General features: G+C 34.2%; 1 long non-coding RNA gene across 1 annotated transcript; it reads right to left on the bottom strand.

Moving 5' to 3' along the window:
- Window positions 1-530: 530 nt before the first annotated feature.
- LOC134244979 (uncharacterized) lies at window positions 531-6,412 on the bottom strand. Its single transcript, XR_009987340.1, has 3 exons — window positions 6,386-6,412; window positions 3,933-4,063; window positions 531-891 (listed from the first exon to the last, which is right to left on the bottom strand). It is a non-coding gene; the product is annotated as an uncharacterized LOC134244979 (long non-coding RNA).
- Window positions 6,413-7,129: the final 717 nt, after the last annotated feature.

The raw sequence follows: 7,129 nt of genomic DNA, 5'->3' as shown, positions 1-7,129 counted from the left end.
TCAGAATGAATGTGAGCAGATAAATTATAAACCTGAGCACTTTGGTGTAAAGAAAAGCAAAAATTCGTTAAAGGTCAAAAAGTTTAAAAGAAATACATAAAAAGTCCTCCTTTAGGAACAATTGAGCTAAAATGTCTTGTCTAAAATGTTAAATGATTTGTGATTCTTTGGTTTTACAATTTTGATTTAATCAGCTGTTATTTTGTTGAAATATAATGACTTCAAATAAAAACGTAGGACCAGTGTCTGTTTATTGAAGGGCTCATTTAAAGAAATAAAAATCTTTTCTATATCCTATCTAAAAAAAGCATTCTTTATTCAAATTATTTGCTGCATGCAAATACCAAAAGGACAAGATCCAAAATCTGAAGAACTTGTAGTTTTGCTTAATGCATTTGTACTGTTAATCACAATATCTTCACAAGAATTTCATTTTCATATGATTACATGAGATTCCTAGCAATTTTTTTTTTCTTGCCTTTATCAAAGGTAATATGCAACAATAATAAAAAAAAATGGACTTAAAAATTACCTTTCGCTTATAAATAAAAAAAGTAGATAATAAAAAACATGAAAATTAGCCGTGGCTTTAAATTGGCAATATACATTAAATTACACATCTCACACTAAAGAAATAAGAGTCCAATCATGAACATGATCACCTGTACTTTGTTGAACAATCCAGTCTTCGTCTCCAAGAAAAAAAAAACAAATAGAGACATGTCCAAAATTGCACTGATGTCCAATATTGCACTGATGTTCAATACTGCACTGATATCCAATATTGCACTGATCCCAAATATCGCACTAACACTAACATCCAATATTCTACTTTATGAACTTGGTTTTTCCTCTGTCCCAACATTGCCCTCATTGATCATTGAAAAGTACCTTTAATAATTGTGAAATTATTTGATTAGTTTTTCATCCATATCATTTTTTATCAAGTTGTATCTAATATTTACAGGTATAAAATATTGTTTTTCAAATTGCGTTTGTGTGTTTTTAAAATTCTGGCAATACTTTTTAAACCTGTAACATTGAACATAATTATCCAATATTCCAATGAACTTAAGTCACAGGCAGCTGTGTCTAAGTATAGACTTTTAATGTTTGTCTTTTCAAAGCTAGAACAATAATCTAAGATTTATCCTCAGATTTTCAACTGTAAGTCTAACAACCTGGGGACAGGGTCAAAACACAGCTAGTAAAAAGGTACCTTTTTGATGACTCGAATGTTCCATGCTAATTTTCAGGCAATTTTTTTAAATACACAGTTGACTCTTGACTTCTTATTGATAATACGTTAGCAATATATGTTAGGCCACTTTTTTTATTAGTTGTTTTTCAAGATCGCCGACTTAAAATTTGAGAAATTGAAAAAAAAATAAAATTTTTATTAGGCTTTTTTTTAACAATTGAAATTGTCGCCAAAAAATACGAAGCTAAACTTTGGGGGAAAAATTTGTCACATGCTGCAAAAATGGTGACGACCATGGAAAGGAGCATGTCATCAATACAGTGTTTCCAAAAACCATTTGTCCTACAGGCAAAACTGATAGAAAATCGAAATGTCTGAGATCAAATTACACATACATCTTGTACCTCCCGGTACCGTCCATATGACCGACTGGGTTGAAGACTTGTCCTGATTAATTAATTGTCCTCTGATCTAATGTTATGTCTTCAATAAATGAAAATTTTTAATGCAGTATGCTTCTATTCTTCGTAAATATCCACAATCTTATCTATTTTGCAATTCTGCTTGACTTGTTTACTTCCAAAAATGATCGTTTTTTCTCTATTCCGAATTTCCTCCATTCCTCTGTTAATGGTAAATACATGCAGTATATAGGTCATGAAGTGCAATTCCCACTGAGAAAACATGATAATGATTTAAATCTATTAATTTTATTTTGAATTTCTATCAAAACTGCTATTTAAATATGATTCAATTTTACAAGTGAGAATTAAACTTTTGAAATTTATTTAATTGCCATATTTATATAAATAATGGTAGTTGCAATCAACTAAATTTTTTTCATCAAAAATTAAATTAATTGAATAACGTAAATATTTTTCACATTAACAGGGAACCATTCCAAGTTAAATTAGATCAGGATTATAACGATAAATCACAACATCAAATCAAAAATTAAAATTATTAAACTATATTTAACTAAGGAGAACATACATTTTTTGTTTAAAATATAATGATGTTAAACTAAAGTAGAATGACATACAAAAGGCAGTTTAATTTGCATGTAGAAGTTTTTGAAATATTTAATACTAGTGTACTCTAAAGTACTTTATCGTAATCTGTTTAGTACGACAATTTTTCAACTGTCTTTTTTTTTTTTTTTTTTTGACCGACCGACCTTATTTTAAAAAAAAAAGTCTTGAAAAACAACTAATAAAAAAAAATGGCCTTAGCAATATATAAGTTGATAGGGGATGCTTACTCCTCAAAGTCACCTGATCCCACCTCTGTTTTTTCAAGAGGTCCGCTTTGTGCCCTGTCCATGATTTTATTTTCTTTCCTGAATTTATGAAATTTATCTTTATTTAAGGATATACGATCATCAGCCAGGAAGGATAACTCTTTAATTTATTATTTAATTCAAAAAGTCTTCAAATGAAGCTTGAAATTGAAATTTTTTCATGCAACAATTTTCATTTTATGCCTCTACATATGATTCAATGTTCTTTGAAGTTTTAACAAACGGTATTTAAAAAGTTGACATTTGTACCTAATAAAATTAGGTAAAATTGCATATTTTAAAAAAATCGGATTTCTTTTAATTTAGCCTTAGTTACCAATGTTTATAAGCATGATTTGAAATTAGAAGTGATTTACGGTGTTTTCTTTGAAAGGAAACACTTCATACACTATGCATTATGAAACGATGGAAGTAAGTAGGAGAAAGTAAAGTACCAAATAAGTGTAAAATTTTAATGCCTGGATACCTATAATTTTTTTTCCCTAAAATGTATTACTTGATCAATTATCAATTTAAAAATATGCAGTAGGTAGTTTAAATCGCATTTCCTGAAAAATTATTTGAGATTTCTAATTTTCCCAATATAATATGATTAAATTTAAAGATGGAGTTAAAAGAATCACTGTGGGTAAAACAATTTAATTTGAGAATTTAGAGACATCTTTGTGAGCATTTTCAATGACTCAATGCCTGATTTTCAGAACCTGAGGATCGGATAACCTTAATATCTTCACCTTTTACATTTGAAACTTAGATCTGCAAGTCAAGAATTTGACTCTTTTTGTGAACATAGTAAGTCATGTTAAATGAAATATTTCGAGCCAAATATAACTTTTTTTTCCTTTAAGTTTTTAAAACATAATATAACTTAAAGATACCCAGTTTCTCAAGTGATATATAAATGTTTATTTTACAAAAATACAAAGAAATCCCTCATTAAAAAATTCAAGAGAAAATTACCATCGAGCCCCTGAAGAAAAAAGTTATTTACAAAAAGAGGGTCAAAACTACAGGTGATTCCAGTATAAATCTCCTCCTCTACACCCTGTCTCTATCCTTATCCTACCTGTTCCCCTATTACATTTGGGTTGGTGTAGTATGGTGGATCTATTTCCTGTCCAGTCACCTGCATGGCACTGTCACTTTGGTTAGAGCATCTGCCCTAGAGTCGCGAGGTAAGGAGTCAATCCTTACTTTGCAGGTTTGAATCCCACTGTTGGACCTGGAGACCAGTCCTTCGGATGAGACAGGATAAACTGAGTCCCTGTGTCGCAGTAGGTGCTGGCACGAAAAAGATCCCTCCCTGCTCAATGGCTTTGAGTCCCGAGTTTGGGACAAAATTTGCCTCTCTAAAACAGCCAGCGGTGGCGTCTCCATATGAGTGCAAAATTCTCAGAGGGACATTCAAGAATGTATCATTATCAATATTACCTGTCCATTTTTTGGTCGAGCCACTCTTTATGTTTAAGATTCTCCGTCCATGTCTGAGGAATGGCCTCGAGTCCCAGCTTACACCCCAGAAGAGCTCCAGCAACAGAGGCATTGGTATCAGCATCTCCTCCCTAAAAAAGACAACACAACAGAGGTCCAGCAACAGAGCGACATTGGTATCCGCAACTCCTTCCTTTAAATAACAACACATCAATCCTTACACCCAAGGAGAGCTACCGCTACAGAAGCATTGGTATCCGCATCTTCCCCCTATAAATAACAACACATAAATCCTAATACCCCAATAGAGCTCCAGCTACAGAGGCATTGGTGTCCGCATCTCCTCCCTATAAATAACAACAAAACAGAGGCATTGGTGTCCGCATCTCCTCCCTATAAATAACAACAAAACAGAGGCATTGGTGTCCGCATCTCCTCCCTATAAATAACAACAAAACAGAGGCATTGGTGTCCGCATCTCCTCCCTATAAATAACAACAAAACAGAGGCATTGGTGTCCGCATCTCCTCCCTATAAATAACAACAAAACAGAGGCATTGGTGTCCGCATCTCCTCCCTATAAATAACAACAAAACAGAGGCATTGGTGTCCGCATCTCCTCCCTATTAAAGACAACACAACAGAGGCATTGGTGTCCGCATCTCCTCAATATAAAAAACAACACATCAATCCTTATACCACAATAGAGCTCCAGCTACAGAGGCATTGGTGTCAGCATCTCCTCCCTATAAATAACAACACAACAGAGGCATTGGTGTCCGCATCTCCTCCCTATAAATAACAACACAACAGAGGCATTGGAGGCTGCATCTCCTCCCTAGAAATAACAACACATCAATCCTAATAACCCGATAGAGCTCCAGATAGAGAGGCATTGGTGTCCGCATCTCCTCCCTATAAATAACAACACATCAATCCTAATAACCCAATAGAGCTCCAGATAGAGAGGCATTGGTGTCCGCATCTCCTCCCTATAAATAACAACACAACAGAGGCATTGGAGGCTGCATCTCCTCCCTAGAAATAACAAAACATCAATACTAATAACCCGATAGAGCTCCAGATAGAGAGGCATTGGTGTCCGCATCTCCTCCCTATAAATAACAACACATCAATCCTAATAACCCAATAGAGCTCCAGATAGAGAGGCATTGGTGTCCGCATCTCCTCCCTATAAATAACAACACATCAATCCTAATAACCCAATAGAGCTCCAGATAGAGAGGCATTGGTGTCCGCATCTCCTCCCTATAAATAACAACACATCAATCCTAATAACCCAATAGAGCTCCAGATAGAGAGGCATTGGTGTCCGCATCTCCTCCCTATAAATAACAACACATCAATCCTAATACCCCAATAGAGCTTCAGATAGAGAGGCATTGGTGTCCGCATCTCCTCCCTATAAATAACAACACATCAATCCTAATACCTCAATAGAGCTCCAGCTACAGAGGCAATGGTATCTGCATCTCCCCCTATAAATAACAACACATAAATCCTTACACCACAACAGAGCTCCCGCTACAGAGGCTCCTCCCTAAATAAGACAACACACCAGTCCTCCTATCTATCGTCTGTCTCCAGATACCTGGCCTGGAGACCATAACCTTAGGCCATAAACTGAGAATAGACTAATGTCCAAATTTTGATTTTGAATAGCTTGTCATTTTTAATACACATGTCGTTAAAATTTGCAGGATTATATAATATTCCAATTAAAACATAATAGTAAAACGTTTCCTTGTTATCAAAATTTTTTCAAAAGTTATAATTTTATTTTAAAATTTATGTCTGTTCTCAGTTTTTTGCTGCACACTTAAGTTTCAATTTTAATTTCAGATTTCAGAAGAATGCACAATCTTTGCTTTGATTCCTCAAGATTTTTAATTTTATTATTTCCTTTATTTAATTCTTTTCTAAGGACAATGAGAGACGTTCCTTAGATAACAGATAAAATTTTCTAATGGTTTGTCATTGAAGTATTGCTACTTAAACATGTTTACGCACAAAAAATTGAGGTAGCCAAGATTTCTGCAAGATACGATATGTTTAAGTGTCTGGATTTTTAAAAGACAATTAGAAACTGGTCGCAACAGCAGAATGAAATTAAAATTTTGAATATTTTTCATATGTTACAAAGATATACAATGACAATATAAATTTTCATATTTAAGCTTCATGCCTTGCATCATATAAACTGTTACTTGAACCGTATGATTTTCCTAAAGAAATGTATTTTATGAGTAAAATACAAACAATTATAGCATAGATTGCGGGGCAAAATTGGGCAACAAAGACGCTTTAACTCGCTTTAACTAAAGGAATAATAGACATTTATATCATTAAGGAGTTACCTCTCTTATCAGAATAACAATTTTTCCATTGTCACATTCCCACTCCAGGTAAATTAGCGATATACACTCACTCACCTGCATGACAATCTTTGTGATGGCTTTGACTCACCTGCATGACAATCTTTGTGATGGCTTTGTCTCCCTTTGACTTCTTTGTGATGGATTTGAAAACAATGACAAGCTTTGTGATGGCTTTGTCTCACCTGCAACAATCTTTGTGATGGCTTTGACTCACCTGCATGAATATCTTTGTGATGGCTTTGTCTCACCTGCATGACAATCTTTGTAAACATGTCTCACCTGCATGACAATCTTTGTGATGGCTTTGTCTCACCTGCATGACAATCTTTGTAATGGCTGAGTCTCACCTGCATGACAATCTTTGTATTTACTTACCTGCATGACAATCTTTGTGATGGCTTTGTCTCACCTGCATGATTAATATTATTATTATTTTTTCTCATTTTTGTGACGCTCTTTGTGATGGCTTTGACTCACCTGCATGACAATCTTTGTAATTGCTTTGTCTCACCTGCATGACAATTTTTGTAATTGCACTTTGTCGTGAGATATGACAATCTTTGTGATTTTAAGACCCGCATGACAATCTTTGCGATGGCTTTGACTCACCTGCAAATGAAATCTTTGTACTTGAGATTTTCACCTGTGACAATCTTTGTAATTGATTGACTAAATTGCTTGACAATCTTTGTGATGGCTTTGTCTTTCCTGCATGACAATCTTTGCGATGGCTTTGACTCACCTGCATGACAATCTTTGTAATTGCTTTGTCTCACCTGCATGACAATCTTTGTAATT

Source organism: Saccostrea cucullata, unplaced genomic scaffold, assembly GCF_032062105.1.
Source record: "Saccostrea cucullata isolate Sc308-1 unplaced genomic scaffold, CSIRO_AGI_Scuc_v1 ctg13275, whole genome shotgun sequence".
NCBI lineage: Eukaryota > Metazoa > Mollusca > Bivalvia > Ostreida > Ostreidae > Saccostrea > Saccostrea cuccullata.
This window is presented reverse-complemented; position numbering and strand designations above follow the sequence as displayed.